The sequence below is a fragment of the Python bivittatus genome, unplaced genomic scaffold, assembly GCF_059951505.1.
Source record: "Python bivittatus isolate LINGU-HERP-01145 unplaced genomic scaffold, Pbiv_v1 ctg000220_np1212, whole genome shotgun sequence".
Taxonomy (NCBI): domain Eukaryota; kingdom Metazoa; phylum Chordata; class Lepidosauria; order Squamata; family Pythonidae; genus Python; species Python bivittatus.
Genome location: NW_028277048.1, coordinates 26,486,876 through 26,511,783, shown reverse-complemented (window position 1 = coordinate 26,511,783; position 24,908 = coordinate 26,486,876).

Sequence of the window (24,908 nt, the reverse complement as noted above, 5' to 3'; positions counted from 1 at the left end):
TTTTTCCTTTCTTTCTCAACTCCTCCCTAGTTCTGTAACTACTGCATCAGTAATTTCCATCTCCTCTCTTGTTTCCCACTATGGCTTTTAATTTCTCCACTTTACCCCTCACTTCAATTTCTCTTTCCAATCCATGCTTTCCTCTTTTCTCTCCCTACTACTCACTCCCAGCATTATCTCAAATAGACTGCAAAAAACCCTACTATAGCAAAAGCAGTATACACCTATTTCATTAACTCCTATAGCCAGCCTCATCCCCAAGTGAAACAAAGCATCAATCATATTTAACTGCAACTCTTTACCCCCTTTCTTTCGATTCTTTCCATTGCTGAAGAAGCACCTTTCCCCCCTTATATTACTAAGTCAAGATCAGATATAATTATTAATTAATTATAAATCAATTGCTAATGGACATTAGCAGAACAGCCTGATTGTCACCAAGAAAAGAGGGCAGAACACTATCGCAGTAACAAAATCCAGGGCTGAAAAAATAGAATGTGCTGCATTTCCCCAGCAACTTATGAAATAAACAAAGAATGGTAAGCTTCCTCAATTAGCACAACTTTGAAGTTCTTTATTTACAGCAATGAAATTGGATTACAGAGGCAGAGAGATAGCTGTTTTTTCAGAAGTAACTTGGTGTGTGCTGTCAGGTTATTTTCACTATCGAGGAAGACTTTAGGTGGGGAGCAAGAAACAAAGCATATCAGCTGGGGAACAATTCAGCCAAGCAATTAACCGTGAGCCTACTCAATTTCATCAGCCCATTGACTGCTGCAATTAAGAACAAGGAAAATGGAGTGAAGGATCTCCTGCCCCCACCCAATTACCAGTGTTCATGCAGCTATTAAACTATCAGTGCCAGATTACCCCCATTAAAGGGAACACTGTTCTCCAAAAATAACTCTACCAAACCCTGCGGCCCTTTCAGACCTCTATCTGCTCAGGAGACAGGTAATATGAGTAAAGTATTATATTTATATTGGCCTTCAATGGGTCACAGCTCATTGCCTGCATTTACACATCTCATTGAGCCATAGGCCATAGTTTATGAACTTACCATGATGGGGGTTTCCCATCATGTTCAGCTAAACCCAAGCAAATCCCACATGGCTTAGCATAACCCGATGTCCTTCACAAGTGTTGGACTAAAAAAACCCATTAACTTCTGCTTTTCACATTGTTGGTTTGACTAAGGGATTTGGGGAGATGCAGTATAACACATCTGAGGATACCAGGCTTAGTGATGTATGAAACTATTCATTCTCTCAGGATCATTATGATGATCCTAATATTCCATGTTAGGAGGGAGGTTCTGCAAATGAAAAATGATGGCTTGCTTAAGGCGATGTATTCAGAATATGTCTAGGTTCGGTTTCAAAGCGGGGTTCTGAGGTTTTGCCTTACGGTGACTGACCAGCAGGGTCTGCAAATCTACTTTGGGCTCCAGAGAGACAGTCAAACATTTGATTGACATTGCCACCCTCTAGAACACTCCTTCCCAAACTGCACACCCTCTTCCTCATCCCAGGGGGTGAGTTCACTGACCTGCAACGTCAAAAGAGAAGTGACACCTTTCACTTCACAGGCTGCTCTCGGCAAGAGATGGGAAGTCGGCCAGCATCAACACGCACAGCTATGTGTTTTATAGAAAAAGAACACAGGAAATGGCAGACCCACTTTGGAGCCTATGTCTGACAAAGTCTTTGATTTGGGGAATGAAGTCATTTGTCAGGAATTTTAAAACATACTTTCAATAGATGAAGCTTATGATAAATATTACCTTCTAACAGAAAACAATGCACATATTTTTTGTTCTGAAACTTAAAAAGGGATTGGGCCTTGAAATGGACACTAAATGACACAAATATCCATACTGGTAATTTGCACTTGTGTGCTAGATTTAGAATCCCTCCAGCATGGCCTAGAATTTCTTGGTTGATCATCTGCCAGCCTCTGAAGATTTCACCGGTTACCTGTGAATGTCAGCCCAGGTACACGTGAAAGCTGAAAATCCTAGATAATTTGGTAAACATCTGCACATAGAGAAAGACAGACTGTTAGATAATACTTGGCATTTGCATGAAATTCTCCAGAACAACACATCTATGCATGTCAGACATCCCTCTTATCAAGCATTCGGAAAAAGAAGAACAGCTGCAGCAGTGCAGAGCTGGTCCTTTTGCTTTGTTTTTTGTCTTTCCAACACTGCCGATCACCACATTTGGGGGCTCATAAAGTGAAACAGGATCCATCTGAGTGAACTTATCAAAAGCCTTTCTACCAAATGATCTCTCCATCACTGCTAATTTGCATTGTTATGTGTTTAATTCTCACATGTGTTCCTTCCCTTCTGGAACAACCCTGCCCATCATAAGGCTAATTACTCCACACATATCAGTTGGAGACAGGTGTCTGCTGTGAGTATCTGCCTTTCTTTCCTACCAGGAATAATAATGCATCTCATCCTCCTCCACCCTCCTCCAGCATAAAAAAAATGGTCTTAGTGTTATCTCGCCCAGGTAGGTAACAGTGTAGAGGAATGTCTTGGGAAAACCCAAATGTTTTCAGGATAAATATAGTAGCTAAGGAAGAAGGAAATGAGAAGATCTGAGTTTAAAGTACTGTACATGTCAGTAGATTGGAGGGAGGTGGATGGGGAGGAAAGTACCTGATGCAGCTGACAGGAGGGGAAAAAAATATGACTTTAATAATGCTTGCCTCTTGAAAGCAAACTGGAACAGGAATAGCAGAGTCAACAGACACATTATTCACTGCCTGGATCTCCTTCAACTAACTTAGTTTTTGCATTGCAAGATAGGTTTTTTAAAAAATAATCAAAAGCAAAATATGGGCAAGCATAACAGGGAATACGCCTGCAATTAAGTGCATACAGAATTCTAGTCTAAGAATGACAAAGAATTAGTAAAACTATGGGATGGAGATGGGGAGGAGATAAATTCAGTGAAAACTGGGTCCTGGCAGGCCATTTTCTCTACTTTAACAGTTACATGATTCTAGCTTCAGTGAACTCATCTGAGCACAGGCCAACAGCCTATGGGATCTAGGTCTCTCTTTCCATCTACCACTCTCCAAGGCATCCAGAGATCAGGAACCAGAGTGAAGCTTCTCTGAGGCAAACATCTGTACTGGGTAAACAAGCGGAAGATATAGTGTGCAGATTGAAGACTTTGCATTGCTGATGGACTTTGTTAAAATGCCTTAGACTAGAGACTGGCTAACTCAGAAGGTGATGATCTGCAGCTTTCTAGATTTAGCTAGTCCGCTTTTTCCATCATTCCTCATTATTGACCATAGCCAGAGACTTGACATTTTAGGAACATGTAAAGGGCTACATATTGAACATCTCTGCTGTAAGCCAATCATCCCTTCCCCTCCCTACCTTACAGACTTCTGGATTTAGAAGCCCACCCTGAGCTCCACAGTATTGCCTCAACATCAGGGCAGTTCCATTTTCACCATCTGAAAAGCACTTCCTGCCAGTTCTTTGCTATTACATGCATCCTGGGCTCTTAGAAGTTTGTACTTCAGTGAGCTCATTGTCCAGCAAGATGTACTCTGGAGCCATTTGACAGCCCTTTCAGATATTAGTATGTTTCTCCATAACCGTAAGGAAAACTAGGAAAACATACAGTATTCTGGGAACATAAGTGTTTATGAAAACCAGCTGTCAGACCTGGTCTAGGAGAATGCTTTTTTTTCTTTAAGCAACCAAATTTTAAAAAAATGACACAATAGTAATATGATTTAAAAAAAACCATACCAGTTCAGATACAACATTTAATTTTTGAATCTTCTTCTATATATAAAGCCCCAGCTAGGTAGCAATATCTAGCTGACCTTAGCTGATCTCAAAAAGCTGAGCAGACCTGATAAATACTCAGAATGAAAAGCCTCCAAGAAATCTGGCATCATAGACTGGACTGGGAAATTAAAGAAGCATCCTGCAAGAAGGGGTTGGCAAAACACTTCCATGAAAGTTGCCATGAAAATGACATGGATGAGTCCATGAAGTTACCCGGAGCTGAAATCAGATTGAAGGTATCTTTACCTTTTACCTGTGTAAAGACATCTTGGCCATGAGAAACAAACAAGGCAAAAGCTCTTGCTACAGACATGCACTAATGTATTCAAGGACTGCTTTTTTAAATTCCAAGTACAGTAGTTGTTCCTATTCCTGCAGGGAACAATTCATTCTGTACATGTTATCTAGAGTGTTGTAATCCACTCTACCTCCTCAGGATTCAAATTTCTTATTCCTCTGCTCACATCAGTGACTAGATTCAAAAGAGCTTATTCCAAACATCTATCATCAGATTAGGAATCATTACCAACTTCTAGACCAAATTCTGGTTCTGACTTGGGCAAATTCTCAAGAGTCAAAGGTCTCTGGTGTAATAATAAATCTTCTCCATTTCTGGGCCTGGGTGCAATACTCCCATTTTCTTGCTTCTGCACTGAGTTGCATATTCTTCTTACTGTTTCCAAGAGCAAAAGACAAAAGGAATCCTGGTTTTGCTGACAAAAATGTAATTTGGATCCAATGAATGGTGAAAAAATAATGTTCTTGAATCATGCTAATTTGGGTAAGATGATTTCACAGACCTAAAGAGTAATTTCAAGCAGCAACTCTCTGAAAAATGGCATTTCAAAACTAAGGATGCCTTCAAGCATTAGCTTCCCCAAAGCCACTTTTGTGGGAATGGCATGACATACAGCTGGTGCTTGGAAGTGCTTCCAAGCTGAGAGAGTTGGTTCTTGGAATCAGCTTCATCTTTCCCATGCCACTCCCCCCCCCCCGCCCCACAAAAAAGGTCACTGGGGTGAAGCAACAAAAATAAAAATGCTGCCAGTTGGGAGCGATTTCAAGTGTCTCCTCTCTGAGAGCTGGACATTGCCTTACCTATACCTTTCTTTTTTGAAGAAGTCATCAGGTGGGTGAAGTATTGTGAAACCAGTACATCAAGATACCACCTTCATTTTGAAATAAGGTTTTCCCACCTAGAGGATATAGGGGATGGGACCTTACTTGAGGCACATAGGCTAGATATATCAAAAGTTGCTTGCCAGAGATTCCTTACTTCTGCAACAGAAGGATAATTGACCTGTAGATGGAAGGATGGATGGGTGAATGGATATAGACACTCTATATTTGTGGAGTTCTCTGAGCTTGGTTCTTTTCTTGCAAACATTTCATTACCTGGCTAGGTTACATCTGAAGATGTTAATGAAACGTTTGCAAGAAAGGTAATGAAATGTTTGCAAGAAAAAAACCAAGCTCAGAGAACCCCAAGGACTCCACAGTTCAGCCCTGAGCTACACATATTCACCTCTATTGGCACCCTATATTTGCATTACAAAAATAAGGAAACAGATCGTAGGGACTGTACAGCTATGCACATCCCACATGATAGTAAATCTGTGCTGCCACTCCTGAAGACATCTGTTCTGAGGACTTTTTCATGATTTTCAATAGCACGTGCACAGGCAAGAACGCTAATGGCATAGACTGTATTCATGGATGCCTGCAAGGGCAGTGTTGGTAAGGCAGTTCCTGTGCTGTTTTCCTGTTCTCATGGTCCTTGAATATAGCTGTTTGGCAAAGAGATAGACTAGCTACTACAGCACCTTTGGAGTTTAGTCTGCAGAACTAGAATGTGGGCTTCCAGCATGTTATCTGTGGTGTGCTTGGGCTATCTCCCTTGATATCCGAGAGGCTCCATGTCCTCCTGTTTCTTTAAAAATCCTTTACTTAAAAAAAACACCATGCTACAGAACAAAGTCCAGTCTTGAGCATATTCTCCATTTCCAATAATGCTTCAGGATCCCATATATTCCCTGGAGGGATTCATAGAAAATAAGAAAATGATAGGGATGAGAAAAAAAGGAGGTAAGCTGAGTTAAGTAGAGAACATTGCAGGAATCTGGGAGGGGGAGCAGCCTCCCCAGTTAGCCTTCTGGTAAAGAGGTGACTTGTCATTGGCCATACCTATCATGGTCGCATTTTGTGCAAGTTGTTATAGCATGCTCTCAAAATTCCAAATGTGCCCACCAGCCCAACAAGTCTAGAGATCCCTGGAACAGATAGATAACATCCATTAAAACAGCTCTGCCCTGCATTTCTGAAAATACCTCAAATATCTTGCCCATAAGAGAGCATCATTAAGTCTAGACAACAGAATGGTTAGGAAGTGCCTCAGCTTTAGATTAATTACACTTAGATGTTAACAAGAGTAGTCCCTCCCTGGGGATTTTTTCCTCTTCTTGAATTAGCTGCTTTCATTTGCATTTCCAGAGTGACAGACATGCCGCTTGCTCCCCTATTTCATGCCTAGCCTCTTTCCAGGCAGACATGCACACACTCATTAATTCTTTCACTCTGGGTTCCATTCCAATAGTTTTCTCATTCTCTTTTGACCTAACATATCTCTATAGTATGTCATATGTTTTACAGAATGTTGTGCTTTCATTCTTTCATTTCAGTTCATTTGTTTCAGCCACAGGCCATAGTGATAAAAAGCATCATGACCCAGGAAAAGCCACAAGGCTATGGAAACCTGTTTAAAAGCAGGGGTTTAAGTCAAAACAATCCCTCCCCCTTCCAAAAAATGAGGCAATCACATGTCAAAGACCCAAATTCCACTGTTGTCTGCAGCAACTTATTGGTTGTGCAGCCAAAGCAAAGGTTGGATTGTAGCTCAGTGGAATGTATAGGGAGAAAATCCATCCTTGAATACCCAGCATTTCCTTTCAAAGATTCAGGTAGGAGGTGAAGCAAAAGAATTTTCCTGAAATCTTAGAAAGCTGCAGTCGTACTATGCTCCTTCCTCAGCCTGGGAGATATCAGGTTGTGGGAGGCTGGCAATAAATATATGGAGTGACACTAGGAATGGTCAACCTCCCTTTGCTTGAAGATTGCACTGGGATTTGCTGGCATATTGAGGGCGGCACTCCAACGTAGGGTGGGAAGCTAGCATTCATTTCCTGGTGCAACGTCTGGGTTTTGAAAAGTGAAATTCATGTTTTTGACCTTTACTAGATGTAAGACACCCATTTTGTCCTTTAACCCATCTTCAAATTTAAAAAAAAATGCAAAAGAGAAGGAGGAGGAGGAAGCCTGCATGTTTGGTTCCATCCCCTTTGGAGGGTCTAGGGACCACAAAAGTGATGCTGCAATTGAGTTGGGCTCTTCTACTGGCAAAGTTCAAACTGACCAATGCTACTGTTGTCATCTCAACAAAAGATGGGATTTCTACTCATCAAAAAATGTGCCACTTATCCCCATCCCTTTGTGTCCCAGCATTAGGAGAAAGCTCTAATGCATTTTTTGATACATGAGTGGAAATTTCATCTTCTGCTGGGATGACAACAGTAGCACTGGTCAGTTTGAACTTTTCCAATGGAAGAGCCCAAACTGTGGAGTCCTTGATGCTTCTATTGCAGCCCAAATTGTTTCTGAACTGTCTTCACTGCAAATATAGTACCTTCTATTAACAAGGCAGTTGCGACTGCAGTTGTTTCAATATTGCAAAAGTCATTTGCTGAAATGTAAGCTATGTGAAAACTTCAGTTCGAACCAACATCAATCAGTTAAATATGTGCCAGACCATCCTGAAAAGTTATTGCTATATACCAGAGTGGTGTTTTTGTTACTAGTTATTAAGAGGAAGCCATTCTGAGTTTGCATCTCTCTCAGCCCAGTTTTAAATCCCAATTTAGTAACAGTCTACTGCCTAAAAAGTAACCTGTGAAGAAGAAATATATGCTTAGAGGGGATTATTTGCTGTGCCTGTTTGGGTTTGGGGGGAATATAATTGCTACTTTTGAAATTACAATCCTTGAGTATAAGTTTCATACATGAGTAAGATGATAAATAAGTAAATGCAATCGTCTTCTATTTTAGACTGGAATCCATGGAAGTAATATTTTGGCCAGGTGTGGCAAGCAGCTGGTCATGATCATGAGAGTTCATTATGGAATTGTCAGAGAGAAAATATTATGACTTGGAAAGCGGTTCCAAAAGTGGCCTGGGGTGAACCGATGGTTTAGGCAGCTATCCTGAAACCTTACTGCCTTGGGGGGGACTTCATCAGTAGTTAAGAGGACTCTCCTTTTATCATGCATGCTACATGGTCTTCCTTTAGTGATATGGAGGACTTATTCCTCCTGAATTGTACATATTTCTGGGGAGGCATCAGCTGAGTTGGAGAATGAATTGCACAAAATAGAACTGGTGCTATTTTCCATCTGTCACAAGAGCATGCAACCGTTGGTATTCCAACAGCTGGTGCACCTACCAGGGTACATCTACAAAACAAAAACTAAGTACATACCTGAACACAGACAAAAGAAGACACAAATCCTTCTCTTCCCCTCTCCCCTCCTCCCACACATACATACATGAATTGCTGATTGTGTACTCCAGCCAACCGATAAAGTGGTAAATTTATGCTTGATGTTAGTTTCGACAGCTTTAAGGGAAATTAGACTGATTGATGAAGGATATTCTTCAGTATTAGTGTATTCCTAAATATCAGTTGCTACAGAACAATGTTGAACGTTTGCAAGACTTCAGATAAGAATGCTAAAATATTGTGAAATTCAGGGGTGAAATTGCCAGTGTTACATAAATTTAACAATTTTGTGAAAATTAAGGTTCCCCCCCCCTAAAAAATTGGGAGACATGAACAAAGGGTACTCTTATGTTCCCATCTTGTTAATGAACCTTTTGTAGATGTTTGGCTACTGAAACAGGGTGCTGAACTACATGATACTTAGGCTATTCTTGTGATAGGCAGAGCTATATCCTCAGAAGTTGGTGATGGAAGGACTAGTGCTGTCCCCAACACTTCTTCCCTGGATTATTTTCCAAAATGTCCTACTCAATTACTGCTTTCTATGGTGTCCAGGACCTGCCCTTCATACTTAGAGCTTTTTGAAATCTTCTAAGACAGAGTGAGACAGGTCACATTCCTAATCCATCACAGCATTCTCAATTCAACTGGAAGCATTTTATTAGACCTAGTGTGGTTTATACTGGACTGCTTCCAGACAAATGATAAAAACATCAAGTATCATACAACAGTACAAGATCCACAGATATAAATTAAATTTCAGAACAGTTATAACAGTTGCTTTTTATCCTCTTCACTGCAAAATCAGTTCTCCAATTCTCAACATACCAGATGTCATTATACTCTTAGACAAAATAGACTCAACTCTCTTTTTTTGTGATATGAATCAGAAAACTGAGTCTGCAGATATCAACAAAATTTGATTTGTTCAATATTTAGTTCCATATAAATCTTGCGCTAATCTCTCCAGGAAGTTAAAGAAAAAAAGTATATCGGGTCAACAATTTTTCAAACACTCTCTCCCAATTTCTTTTGTGTGTGTGTTGGGGGGGGGGGGACCTTACTTTTCACAAAATCATTGAATGTGTGTAATATTGGCAATTTCACCCCTGAAATTACCATATTTTAGCATTCTTGTCTGAAGGCTTGCAAACTTTCAACATCTCACTATGAAGTCTTATGAGATTTCTACATTCTCACACAAGATTTTGTGAGATTTCATAACAGTGATAACTCATGAAATATTGAAGTCTTGTGAGAATTAGTAACTTTTACACTTTTTTAAAAAAAAGTATTTGATTTTTGTGGATGGTATCTGAATGTATTAAAGATGCTTAGGCTGCCATGGATATTGTACCTATACCATAAGCAGCATATGAACAACATGTTGCTGTTTTCCACAACTAGTCCATGATAAAACTGATCCACAATAAGTTCTTTAAGGATAACATTATTGTGAACAACAAAACAGTTATCCTTTTACTTTACCAATACCATCCTTTACCACTTTACTGATTTGAAAACTAAGACAATTTCCTATTTTGATCCTAGAGTCCTAAGCCAAAGAAATGCCTTGGAATTCTAGACTACTTTAAAAAAATCTTGAAGAGATAGTGACAAGCCATTTTCCATAATTCTGCCAAAAACTGTACTGAGCTCAACATGAAAGCAACTTTACTTTTATTTAGTGCTAGACTTCATGCAGCAGTTCTGGAATCAAGCTTTTATAAGCAGCAGATGATAAACTAAGCACCATGGACAGCTACCACTTCTCACTGATGCGTATGTTTACCAATTCTAGAAACGTTCATCTAATTCTAGAAATATGTGTTTGATTATTTGAAGCAGCCAATTCAAAAAAGCCAATGTTTAAAACATGCTACTGAAGTTGAAACAGATATTTGAGGTCTCTATACTTCCTCTCCAGAGAAACCTACTCTTAGTGGTTCAGCTATTTTAACATTCCTCATGGTAAAGAAGACCCTAAACTTTTTTTTTTTTTAATATGGGAATTAGTTGCTATGTTTTATAGTGTATGTTATGACAAGAAGTCAAATTATACTGACACCATCATGGGATTAGATTAAATGATATTCACCTTGAATCAGCCCACTCACATATTGGTTGTGCTTAACTGTGACTCTCAACCAAGTCAGGTAAAGATCTATCAGATGCCTTTGCACAACACATTAAGTTTGGCTAGGTAATGCAGTGTAGTCCAAGCCTACTTGGTTAATTAGGGTTCTATGTATTGAGTGAACCCAGATACTGAATTAATTCAGTAATCAGATGAAGAATTTTGAATGAATCCACAAAGTGGTAGGAGTATCCTTTCCTCACTCAACTGGCACACCTGCTCCTAGCAGGCAGGCATGGCATTCTTTGGGTATTGTTGTGCATGATCTGTAACATTCATTTTATTTATTTTCATTGTACAGGGCTTATAAGCTGCTACAATCAACCCCAAATCTGTAATTGGGTTAGAACAATCAAAGACTAAAACCAAAAATATGCTTTACAATAACTGCAAGTGATACAAGAATGGTGTAATTTTATGCCATTGAGTGTACATGTGTATAGGAGTGAATATATTGGTGTATTTGAATGGCATTAAATCCCTAAATCTTCAGAAGCAAATGTTTTCCTGATCTCTGGTTCAAGCTTGTAATGCAATTTTCAGACTTTGATTTAGAAGTAAGAGGTGTCAAGCATTTTTGGCAGTGACAGTACAAGACAATAGTAGAAAATGAAATGACACCACATTAATGCTGCTCCCAGTGCTGCTCATGTAATTTTCGATGGTCTTGTAGCTAGGTAATTGTAAACTCTAGACTTAATGATTTTACTTGGCTTTTCTGCTGTATAAAAGAAGGAGATATTTCAAAAGCAAAACTAATAAAATGAGCACTATAATTACGGGCATGCCCATCCAGCCAGGAAAGAATACAGGATCATTCCTAATGGGACCCGCCATCCCCATGTCAGCCCAACTACTGATGCTCAGCTTTTTGTTACCACCATCCGCTTTGCTCTCTGGGTGGCCACTTGAAGCCACTCACAGCTGGAGAATCTTGGACTTTGGCCTGGGGTTCAGCTTTAGAAGTTTCACTCAATCTATAATGGCACAGCACTCCATATGAGAGGCCTTCTAGAAGACACAACTGGTGAAATTACAGTGGTACCTCGGGATACGAACTTAATCCGTTCCGTGACTCTGGTTGCAACTCGAGTTGGTCTCAAGTCGAGGTAAAGTTTCCCATAGGGTTCAATGTAAATCCGGTTAATCCGTTCCGCCCTCCGAATTTGGTCGCAACCCGAGGCGAATTTCCCCATAGGGTTCAATGTAAATCCGGTTAATCCGTTCCGCCCTCCGCCCGAATTTGGTCACAACCCGAGGCAATTTCCTCTTCAGAGCCTGACTCCCGCCAAGCCTGCTCTGCATTTTCTTTGGAGCCATGCTAACACGCACACCAAAAACCTTCACAAAACACTGCAAAACACACCACGAGCCTCACCGAACATCTCCTTGCTACCGCAACCTCGCCCACAGGAAGCCGCGACTGCGTGACAGCAGGGAAAATGGCCGCGGATCCGGTTCGTAAGTAGAGGCAAGTTCATAACCCGAGGTAAAATTTTCCTGCCGAAGCTGGTCGTAACCCGAAATGTTCGTTAGTAGAGGCGTTCGTATCCCGAGGTACCACTGTATTCAAAAGGGCACTCATTATTTTCCATGGCTGCCCCAGTGTTATGGAGCAGGTTACCACTCAAGGTTCAGAACCCCACCGCCCTTATGTTTTATTTTTAGGAAACACTATACTTTTCCATTATGCTTTTCTTTCACCAGTTTTCCCCCTGGTTTTAGCTATTTTAATTAATGATAGGGCTGTGTTATTTTAATTATTTTATAACTCTTTTTATGGTTGTTCTTTTTAGATTACCATAAGCTGCCTAGCATTGATACATTCCTCAAGACAAAAATGATGAAATAAATAAATGAACATTTTATCAAACAACCAACTTCTTCCTGCCAAAGTCTGACATTTAGCTAGGGCTCAGTATTCCTTTTAAGGTAGACCAACGCTTTGCTGCCCTGAAGGGCAGAAAGCTTTGAGGGATTAATCCCACAGTTTAGAGCCTAGAACACTATTTCCTTTCAGCCATCTCTCAGTTCAAGTATTCTTCTGCTAGTTGGAAAGGCCTGGGGGAAGACAAGTTCCTTGTCTAAAGGCTCCAATTGCTCAGAGGAATCTTTGAAAAGCCTGTTTTGGGGCCTCTGCTGATGATGCTCCTGATGGAATAACCTAACTTGGTCAAAGCCTAGGTTGGAACTCAGAACTTCCAAACCTTATGCCCTTAGTCCTTCTGATCCAGATGATTCCTCTCCTCCTTGCCTATATTCTGGTTACTCCTTAGGATTAAGATAATGCAGTGACAGGCAGCCGGAGGGCAAGCTTATTTTGATGCTATAGTCAAATCTATCTATAGACCTGTTCACATATCATAGGCTTGGTAACATTTGAGGCACCTATGCTAGTTTAGCCATTTATTAGATTGCCAATATTTATTACCCACAGACTCTTTTCTGCAACTTTATGTTGATTTTGATGTTATGTTTTCATATTCTTTTGGAGGAGGATATGCATGTTTGTGTGTGTGAACATACATATATTCTTTCCTGAGTCTTTACATTATGAGAAAACATATAACTCTTTCCTTCCTTTTTTACCTACATATGTACAAAGCAGCTTAAGTCTTTTTTCCTGACTTGCAACCTTGCTTTCTCGACTTCACATACTATAGGGGAAAAAAATCAAGGAAATGCAAAATTACTTCATTCTACTGGATGTATAATATGGAACTACATCACTCTGTCTTCTGTCATATCGTATCTGAACTGGGAGCTGAAAGCTCTTAATTAAAACCTCACTCAAACTTGGTTCAATTTCTGTCTGTCTCCACTTCCCCTGTGCTCATCCTCCTGATGCATTTAATTAAGACAAATCTGCCAAAACCACAGTTGCTGAAGGGAAGGTCTGGTAAGTGTCACTGGATGCTCTAATATTTTCTGTACTACCACAAGCTATTACAACTGATTTCCACGCCATGGAAGAAATCGTAGGAATCTCAGTAAACCAGCAAATGAGTGGAAGAACTAAATGCTTTGTAATGTCAGCATCCTTCCCTGCTTAGCAATGAGTTGTAGAGTCAGAGGGATGCTGTTATCATAAGGATGCCACTGCCTTTCTGGGACTTCTAATTAGTGTGCAAAATTTATTGGTTTTCTTTCTAAGATCAAACCAATTGCCATGACAAGTTGGGTCTGAAAGCAGATACTGTGTGATAACAGCATGGAGTTGGCATTTGAGTGGGGAATGGTAGGTTCTAAGGACATACACCTTGAGTTCATTTAATTGGAGCTCCTGAAGCAGTCTCCTTCCAGAGATGCATAGTTCTGATTGAGATGTCCAAGAATTGTGTAGAGATTTTAAATTTAAGTCATCAGCCTGACACTTAATGCCAGGATCATCAATGAACCACCCACTTTGTTTACAAACATGCTCTTTTGGGTGCATTACTGAGAAGGTAACTAATTGTAAATGAGTATAGCGTAGTCAGTGGTGATTTGCCCATCTGGTGGTATGGAGAAGTATCTAGGCTGTCAGATCCATTGGGGCATAAAAATATCTATTAATCAGTTGGAAAGAATTTGATTCCAAGCTCTTCTATTCCTTCCTTTACCATATAAAGAAGCATGAATGATATCAATGAAGATTGAGTGCCACATTAGCAATAAAAAGTTTTAGAACGTTATTCCTCAAGGTTCAGCTCCAGACCTTGGTATTTTTAAAGCTAATAGGAAGCAAAAGGTATGGTAGCTAGAGATATAACATTAAACCCCACTTTCTTTCCTTCTTTCCTTTACTCTGTTTAATTTAAACCAAAATGAATACATTTGGAAAGAGTCAATCAATTTCTACATTTTCAATTATTACTAAACTTGGCTAATTATACCTAATTGGAGGTAATTACTGAATGAATACAAGGGAGTATTAGCATCTCTTGATGACAGACAATGGATCTGACCTTCTGGAAAAGGCCACAGTCAGATCTCTCCTTAGGAAATTCTCTGGATGTAGAAGACTATGAAATATGCCTTTCCTGGGCCAGATGCTTCAGAAGAAGGCTATTTATCCAGCTGTGGGTGTTTGAAGCCAGAAGGGTCTTTCAGGGAAGAATTAAAACAGGAAAGATGGCAGTGATGCTCTCATGCCCATAGCCCCACCCCTCTTCTATGGGTGTTAACATTGCATGCACACTGAAAAAGGTGAGACTTCAATTGTGATGCTGTGACTGACATTTTGTCTGTTTTGTCTCCCCCTCTAGATACACTGTTTGAAGTCTTTGGGACCAGACCTGATTGCCAATACTGCAAACCCTCTTCTCAAAGAAAGATGTAGGAGCATACCCCTGTTAGCTTTTCTAGAACTCTTACTGGAATTTGATACATTGACCTCAGTATATTACTGGTCAAGCTCTATGAGCTATGTGCAGGGCTATTTCCAGGAGATGACAATAAGAGAATACTGCCCAATCCTATGATATATAGGTAAGGGGTGCTACAGAATTTCTGCCCAATTCCTTTGTATGACCAAACAGAAGCCTGAATGAAGTTACAAAAGAATTGGCTAACTTGAAGGGGAGCAAGAGATTCCCTTTATGCTATCAATAATTCTTGAAAAGAGTGGAAAAATCATGTGCTCCCAGGTATTTTCTTCAATATTCATTTTCCTAAAATGAAAGGTGAAGTGTGAGCAAAACATCTCAGGAATTTTAGGTTGGGTTATAAAAGACTTGAGATATTTGTCCAGGTTGGGATCTGTACCTTCTTGTCTCTAATGCAGCCTAGCTCCCCACCCTCAAAAGTGCTTCCTTGAAGTATAGGGTACTCACCTATTAAATTATATATTTCTTGTGGCTGCATTAACACAGCTTGTTAAATCTGGTCACCAAATTAACCCATTTTCCAAATTTTCATGATACTTTGAACTGTAACCTCTCTCTCTCTCTCTCTCTCTCTCACACACACACACACACACGTGCGTGCTAAGGTTAACACTAGCCAAGCATTGCACTTTGCACAAATACAGCCTCTGAATCTTTAATTGACCTCATTAAGTGTGTTATATAAACACAAGCAGTATGTTGTCCAAGTATGAAGAATGCAAGACGTCATTCACTTTCCTGTGTTTCAATGATTAAGTGGCAGTATCTAACCTGGGCAAATTAATATGTAAAAACAACTATTCACTTTTGAGACTTATACAGGAATAAAATTTAGATACAAAAATGTAAATCTAGCATTTTAGAATAGATTGATGCAAAGGGATTTGCAATGCCACACACATAGGGAAAGTGTTTGATTTCCTTTGCAAAAATGGCTTTTTATGTAAACCTAACAGAATGTGTTTTTTTTCCCTCTTTCTCTCAAAAGGGTTCTTTAAAAACAAAAAAAACCCAACTTCCATAAATAATAATGATTCTTTTATGTAAAATTCTACAGGTTTGGGCATTTGAGAATGAAAGAAGAGGGAAGGAAATTATTTTCCATTCTTACAAGATTAGTTGTCTCTGGCTTATCAAATACAGCTAATTGGCAGCAGATTCAAAGTTCATGGATTAATGCATGGTGTTGGTCAGCCCCCCATTTTTGCAGTTCCAAGTAGGCAAGCACCGACTGAGTTTGTGGCAGAATTGGGGACAATTTGGGTAGATCACAAATTGTATGGGCCAAATCCAAGTCTGGCACATAAGTTGCCCTCCTCCTTAGAATCCTTTCCACATATCAATAAAGGAGGAGGAATAATATCGTTCTATACTTCTGCTTACAGCCTGCAGCCTAAAGAATTGACCTTGTGGGAAAGAGACAAAGTAGATAGAAAGGAATCTGGGACCTCTTAGTAATTTGCAGCAGATCAGCAATGATTCCTGATTCAATTACTTTAACAACAGAATATTCAATTTTAACAATAGCATATACTCCTGAAATGTAGAAAGTCTGGTATGGATTTTTGTGTTGAGGAACTGTGCAGAGATTTAAACAATTCCTGGAGATTTATTTTTTTTTCCCATTTTCAATATGTGACTTTTGCACAAGTATTCAGTTGGTGGATTTCAGAGGTTTAATAAAACAAATGTGGTCCTGCAGGTAGGAAGTCCATCCTTGCTATGGTGCAAACATGAAAAAAAATACATCCTTATACCTCTTTTTCTGTTCCATGATTGGTATCTCCCAACTTCAACCACAACTAATAATTGCACTGTTTCCCAAGCAGAAGTCACATTTCACCAAAGTAACGCACACAAGCACCAGCTGTCAAGCTCCTTCATTGGCCTATTACTTGGTAGCCTGCGTCCCCCGCCCACCTTCACAAGCAGTGCAGAATTCACCAAACAGAATCAATAATATTGACTGCCGAGTTATGACCTGCATCAGCGATCAGTCTGAAGGAGTCCAGTTCCTTGTTGGTGCCAGGTCCAAAAGCAGGTTGTTAGGGTCAGAATAAATAGCAGCAGCAGCAGCTCAGCACAGAGAAGGTGTGAGATGAGGTAGCTGGGAATGAAAATAACAATAGCCGCCGTCCTAAAGCGGAGGATGGCTGCAGTACAAAAGGAAACATGCTGGAGAAGAGTGCTGACATGCTGAACTGAAATCTACTTCCTGCTATTTAAAATCCTACCCAGCAGGATGTGACTGAAACCACGGGAATGCTCCTGTGTAGGACTGTAGCTAGTTTAATAATAAACAGGGAGAGTGAGAGATCAACCTATTTTCAGTCCAATTTAATCAATGCTGTACCCAAACTGTTTGTAAAGAATAAGATGATATCCCTGCCATTCCAGTTCTAAAGACTACCAAACTCATGCCGCCTAGGAGAAGGCAGCACCCAACTGACTTTGGCTAGCCTCAAAATCTAAGCTGGTTATTACTTGGATAGACAATGCTACAAAATGTCAGGGCTGTAGCTACACTGGGAAGTTTTAAAAAAAAACCCATAAAGAAAGGCAGTACTAAGCCACTTCCATAGGGGTACCAAGAAAACTTTGGAGCGTTGGAGCTGAGCTTGACTTGAAGGACCCTTTAGGTTTGCTTTTACAGAACTGACGGTTGAATCTTATATCAACCCAGAATCTGGGGAGCATCTTATGTTATGCAGGCACTGCCTCTCCAACACTTCGCTGTCCCCTTCCCACTTCAGCTACTCAATTGTAGGGATCATTCTGTCTAATGGTAGGACCGACTCTCCTGTCAGTTCAGGTTTTGGTTTTGGTTTTGGTTTTGGTTTTGGTTTTAAATAAGGTCTTCTATCCCATTTTCGGTGAATTAGAAGCCAATATATGAATTTCCCTTAGGACAGGGATGGGCAATTTTTTTGTCCCTGAGTGCTGCATGCTCTGCTGGATGGTAGATTGGGCACTATACTCATATGTGAAAACATACACATATTCATATGTACACACATACATGCGCAGAGCGAGAGTGCGCATCTGCTCCTCCATTCAATTTCAAAGTGACTGAAATTGCTAGGGAAGGAATAGGAAATGGGGCAGATAAATGGAGAGCATGGTGAGGTGGGTGTTTGTCGTATACATTCCTGAAGTGAGAAATCCAACATTTGGGATAGTTATGTTCCAATTAGCAAATCAGTCTGTGAACGACAAATTACATAATTTGCTTAACAATGCAGAGGGAACAAAATTCTCCATGATCCTTACCAGCCGCCTCCATTCTCCTGAAGAATATTATAGGCTCTGAGAGCTCAAACATGGAAATTTCCTTTTTTTCTCATCTCTCCATCCCAAACATTTTTCTGTTCTGTCCAACTACTAATCAAAATTTCATGATGATTGGAGGTTAGTGCACCTGTGCAATCCTCAGTGGAGTTTTGGGGGGTGGGGACACTTTATTTTGGATACTTCGAACTTTCCCATATCCTCAGGGGTCACCAAAGCATGTTGATACTGGTTTTGTTACACCTCCCTTTGTTCAGGTTGTATACATGAAACTAGGAAATAAATAAATAAATAAATAAATAAATAAATAAATAAATAAATAAAAATGGATTAGTCATTCTTAAATGTATGGACTTTTGCTTATGGTGAAGCCCAACTGCTTTCAAAGATCTTATTCTAAATTTGACTTGGCTTCAGCCAGTGGTTTCTGGAGGCAGCAGGCTGGCTTTAGAGGGACATGGTAAATCATAGGGCATACAGCTCTCTCCTCCAACACTTCTTTTCTCCAATTTGGGGGAAAGATGTCCTACAATAATTTGCTTCCAAACACTTAATATAGGCCTATGTACCAAAAGATTGTGTCTTTGGTCTTTCTTTAGCTCATTTGATACCTCCTCATTCTTAATTCGGTAAAAAGGGGTATGTCTAGTGGGATGAGCCCGCTTTTGACCACAGCTCCTTGCTGGTTCTTCAGACACCCAAATAAAACAGTCAGCACTTGTGTGGCTGCTAAGGAACCAAGAGTAGGTGTTAGTTTAGATTCTCACAGGTGAGCTCTGATAGGAAAGGAGGGTTTCAGATGGGCTGGTATCAGTATCAGATGCCACACTGGCACTGGAGGTGGAGTTTAAATGCCATCAGAATTCTGTGAAGAGGAAACATGGAAATGGTGGTGATGGCTGGTGGCTAAGATGGAAGTAGACCACAACTGGCTTTTGAAGTTGGGTTGTTGGGTTTGGTAAAACTCAATATGGGCAGTTAAAGCTGAGTTGGATTAGTTGACAGGCAAATGGGAAGATTGCCAAAAAGAATTGTTTGACCACCACCCAACGAAGCATGCTGAACAGGAGGAAGCACTGGGAGACCGTTCTTCTCAATGTAGAAACCTCTTGGTGGAGCTGAAGTGATGGAAGAGAAGATTAAAGGTTTACTTGCCAGAAAAAAAGCCAGCAGATGACAAGCCACCAATTGGATTGATGAAGGGATGCTTGTCAGTATAATTTTAAGCCCTTTCTTAATTCTGGATAAAAGTAGGTTTAATCTTTAGCAACATAGAGGGCTGCATATATGCCAGGTGTACACATATGTTAACCTCATTTCATAACTAACGTATGCTTATTAAGAGTGCAGAGAGAAAAATGCTTATCTCTGGTACTTTTACAGCAGCCTGGAGGGAAGGGAAAGGACTGCTTACAAAATAATGCAAACTAGTTAGGCTTCAGGCCAGGAAAGTGAAATTGTTCTTGTACAGCTTAGCTAATGCTGCTGCTTACTGTCTTTTAGGTGAATAAAAAGGGAAAAGAAATAGGAATTTCTATTTTGCACTCTTTCAGACAAATTCTACAAGCTCTTAACTGCACTCAGTGACAGCTGTCCATTATAAAAGAGAGAGTTTCCATGAACCCTTTCCAGGTAATTAAGGGCACATCAGTGTGGAAGGAGCAGCTTGATGTCCGGCTTTGTACCTGCTTACTGGAGGAGTCTCAAAGACCCTTTCACACATGCAGTAGAACTTTGTGGGATTTCCTTTGGATCTTCTCGTGAAGGCATGGACAACTTCTTTTGGGCTGAGAACTGGAATGAGCAGAGGCTGCATTCCAAAAAGCAGGTGTGGGAAAGGCAGACCAAAAAAAAAAAAAAAGCTTAAATCATAATGGCAAGCAAGTTAATTAAATACAGGCAGTAATATTAATCTGCCTGTATTTAACGATGTTTTCTTCTGTCATAATGGGGCGCTCGAGACCATGTCCCAGACTTCAAGGTTGTTCCCCTGTGTTCTTTTATTTATACACACACACATATATATACACTTAGATCATGGCTGTTCTTGCAATGCACCCACTCAAACACAAGCTTCTTTATTTTCCATGGAAGGAAAGGACTGTTCAGGACATAACAAGAGCCCCCTGGAGGATTGCTTTGGTTTCACAAGACATCTGATTTTTTTGCATCATGAAATAAGAGATTTGGAATCCCCAAATTCACAATTGCAGCAGGATCAATTGCAATTGACCGAGAGTTTCTTAAATAGCCCTGTCAAGTCGCTTCTGTGGATTTTATGAGATAGGGGAAACATCATCTCTATGGCAAAGGCCTAAGTAAAAACTAATCTGTTCACTTTTGGTAAGAACTGAGTTCAGACAGACTAGTACTATTTTTAAAAAGTCAGTTTATGATTTTAATATTTGACTACAAAGTGGCAGCCTTATGTATGTACAGACAGGCAAGCCATACACTTGTTTGGATTCTAAATTAATAGCTGAGAGAACCTACTTGCTGGAATGATCTTGTTTAATATTCAACATGCTGCATTCTTCATATCAGTCAGATCTGGACATTCTTGATATCTCATTTTGTGCTCTTCTCTCACTCTCTTTTATTCTGAAGTTTCAATTTATTTGCTACTCAAATCTCTTTTTCAGAATCTCAATTCATATACATATACCATTCCTTAATAAGCATGCAATTTATCGCCCCAATGATAAATATAGACTCAGACCCTCAACTAGGAGAATGCAATTAATGGCCCCATTGATAATCATTAATTACCACAGTAGTAGTTGCAAGTGCTATTTATAAGGTTCTGTCAAATCATCTGGTTCCCTTCCTTGATCATTAATTATGACATAATAATGCTTTAAAAGAGACCTTTCATGTACTGGTGTAAAACAAACTCTTTCCCCCTACCCCAGATCAGGGAATAATAAACAACTCCCGTGATGTGTTAAAAATATCATTAAAAATAAAGACATGACTTGTGCATCCATTCTGAAAGTGATGAGACTGAAAAAAATGACTGCTTTAATGAACTATGAGACCCACCTTTCCTTGATATGCTGCAGCTGCAGAAACTCGAAGTAGCCAAGCTCCAATCATTATGCCTTTATATTTTAAAATGAGAAGATGGAGAAGTATGTTTTTATATGAACTAGATGTTAGAATATGTTGAAAGAGCTACTTATATATTAACACTACATGGATCTCCATACAATGATGCAAAAGATACTGCAGAGTAACATTATGATGAATCAGAATTATTCTTACTGGGTTTTACAGACAAGAATTAGAAAAGAAATAGAGGGAAATTAATATTGTATGTGGTAACTGTAGCAAGATTATTGTATCAAAAAAGTTGGAAAAGCAATGAAATACCTACAGTGGAAGATTGGATTATGAAATTAACTGAACCCACAGAAATGGTGAAGCTAACCAGTCTGGTCAGAGGAAAAACAATAACGACTTTTTTGAAAGACTGGAAACCTTATAAGGATTTTTTGTTGAAAGAAGAAAAAATTGAATCTATGATTTGGGGATCTGGGGATTAAAAAGGAAGAAAGAGGTTGGAGAAAAGATTAAGATGATAATTACTCAATAGAAAGAAGAGGGAAAGTATAATTGTATATTTTTTTCTTTTTCTCATTTCCTGCCTTTTTCTCTATTTCTTATTTTCTAATGTTCCTTTTGTTTGTTTTGTATGTTTTTACTACACTGAAAATTTCTAATATCTATCTGTCTGTCTGTCTATCTACTACTACATGGATCTTTCCTTTTTTTCCCTTAGGTTTTAGTTCATTTTGATTACTATTACGTATACTTTATTGTATTAATGCTGTTGTTCCATTTTTATCTTTGCTAAGTTTCACTATAATTTTATTAAAATGCAATACAGTAGAATGCAATCTTGAACCATGGTGAACTTAGCCTGACTCATGGAACTGTGTTCTTTAGCAAACAATTTCCAAAGGATATTTGTCAGGCAAGGCCAAGAGACAAGAGAAACAAACCTTAATAATTCAGCTAGCCTACACACTGCCCTTCCCTCTGACTGCACAGAGGATAATGCTATGTGTGTCTGAGATTGAAGACTAAGTTCTGAAGCATGAGTACATACTAAGAGGGATCCCAGCCACATAAATGAAGGCTTCCTATTCTGTACATATTGGCAGATAATTGGCAAAAATGTGCAAAGGAATAAAGAAGAAACCCTTGATTTGATTTTTTAAAATTATTATTATTATTATTTGCTGCTTCAATTGAGCAAACCTGAACAGCTTACAAATGCAGTTCTCATTTCTAAGGGTTGCTGGTTCCCAAGGGGTTGCTGTGGCAGAGAACGGTCATCCTTTTGTCTGTGCCTGCCTCACCTACCAGAGAGTGATGACTCTTAACCAGTGCTTTCTCCTATCATGTCTCAGGTAGACAGATTCTACTCACAGCAAGTGGTCTTGGAGATATCCTAAGACATGCAGAACTTTATAGGTGATTACCAGCTCCTTGAGTTGCACCTGAAAACAAATTGATAACCAGTGCAGATCCTGCAAAATAGGTGTTCTGTAGGAATATCAAGGACCACTGCATTCTGCACCATCTGCAGAATACAGGTGGTCTTCAGGTGCAGACCCATGTAGAATGAAAGACTGCAACTTTTCCACCCTGATTGTCATACTGGGTATTTGCAAGTGGGGTACACCTCAAAAAGCATTTTATATTGTTGAAAAGAGCTTACAAAGCAATCAAAAGTTTTAAATATATTAATATGTATAAAACAACATCTACCAAGTGGAACGATATTATCAGAAGAAATTAAATACCATGTGCAAATGGTTTGGTACCATGACACCAAACCAGAGGTGGCTAAGATATCAGTCACCATGAGCAAGGCTTCCCAGTCTAGGAACTGGTGCAATTGATGCACAAGACAAACCTGTGCAAAGGCCCCCTTAGCTACCTGCTCACTGAGCAGGAATTGTGAGTCCAGGAGGACCTCAAGTTGTGCACTGACTGGGGAAGTGCATCCCCAGCAGAGATAAAGTTGGAAAATCTCCAGAGCTGGGGGCCTTAAAAATCAACAGCCACTCAGTCTTGCCAGGCATAAGCCAGAGCCTGTTTTCCCCTATCCAGACCCTCACAGCTCCAGGCAACAGGAAAGGACCTCAGCAGCATCACCTGGTCAGCCCAGGGCAGAGATGTAAAACTGGGTATCATTAGCATACTGATAATACCATAGATCATGCACAAAGCAGGGGCCTCAGGTTTGACCTCTTACCCCTACCAACCTGTACCAGCCCCAAAGAAAGGGGGACAGCCACTGTAATCCCCAGCCCACCAAACTGGGCCAGAAGAATACCATGATCAATAGTATTGAAAGCCATTGAGAGATCAAGGAGGGTCAGGATGGATGCATTACCCCACCCCAAGCCCACCAGGAGTCATCAACAAGTATGATCAATGCCATCTTAGTGCTATAACCAGGCCTGAATCCTGACTAGAAAGGGTCCAGATAATTTATTATGGTTTTAGTTTTAGACCAACATGATATTTCTATTAGTTTCATGGAACCGAAAAGCTGTAGATGTCTCAAGGTACATACTTACCAACTTGGGCAACTCAAAACTTGAAGGTGTTTTGTTTTTTACAAGAAAGTCATATCCTTCCACAAGAGAAGTATCTCATATCTATGGTTGGATTGATCAAGTATACCCATGTAGAAATTCAAAATCTGCTTGTACTTTTGATTAACAAGAGCTAAGAATTTTGGTGGAACAGGAAGTAAGTGATCCAGAAGGATACTGTGATGGTGCTTTAATAAATACACAATACTACATTTATCAGTTATTATGGTCCTCTGAAGAATTTTCCTGATATATTATACAGATCTTTCGAACACCATTTTGTTTTGGTTTTGGATCAGATATTATGGCTGAGGATTTTAATAAAAATTTAGATCTTTCATTAAAGCAGAATATCCCACCTAAATTCTCATACACAAAAAGTATTGTAAACTTATATGTTGAAATTTAATTTGGTGGATTGATGATTAGTTTTAAAACCTTCATAACAAGAGTATATGCCTCTTTTCGAAATACAGCAAAATTGCTTTCAGTTAGACTGCTTGGTGGTATCTTGATCTATAGCTGAGTGTATTAATGAATATAACATTAACACTGTAGCCATATTACAACATGCTCTAGTAATATTATCAGTTAATTCAAGAACTAGCCATCCATTTTTTTTTCTGGATGATATTTAAACATATCTTTATTAAAGGAACCACTTTTTATAGAACAGATACAACTAGAGTTTTGGGGGGGTTCTTTTATAAATAGACATTCTGCAATGTATTGGTTAGTTTTGGACACCTTTATGCACTTACATGCTGGTATTATTGATTATGCATCATGGAAAGAGATAAATAAAATTAAACAAAAACTTCTGGGGAAAAGTTAATGAGCTTTGGAAATGCAAAAAGTGTTAAACAGGAGCTTAATTCCCTTTAAGCATTTGAAACAGAATATTCATTCAGTCATATAAAGGAAAGCTAGAGAAAGCAAGGTGAAAGATCTGGTAGATTGCTAGCCCGTCGGCTGAAACAATTATAACAATATAATACTGTTTCTGCTGTTGAGGATGCCGAAGGTAAAACATAAAATGATTTGGACTCCACAAATATATATTTTTTATTTTGTTATTTTTATTCTCATCTGCATAAACGGAGGACAAAATTAATCAAATTTTATATAA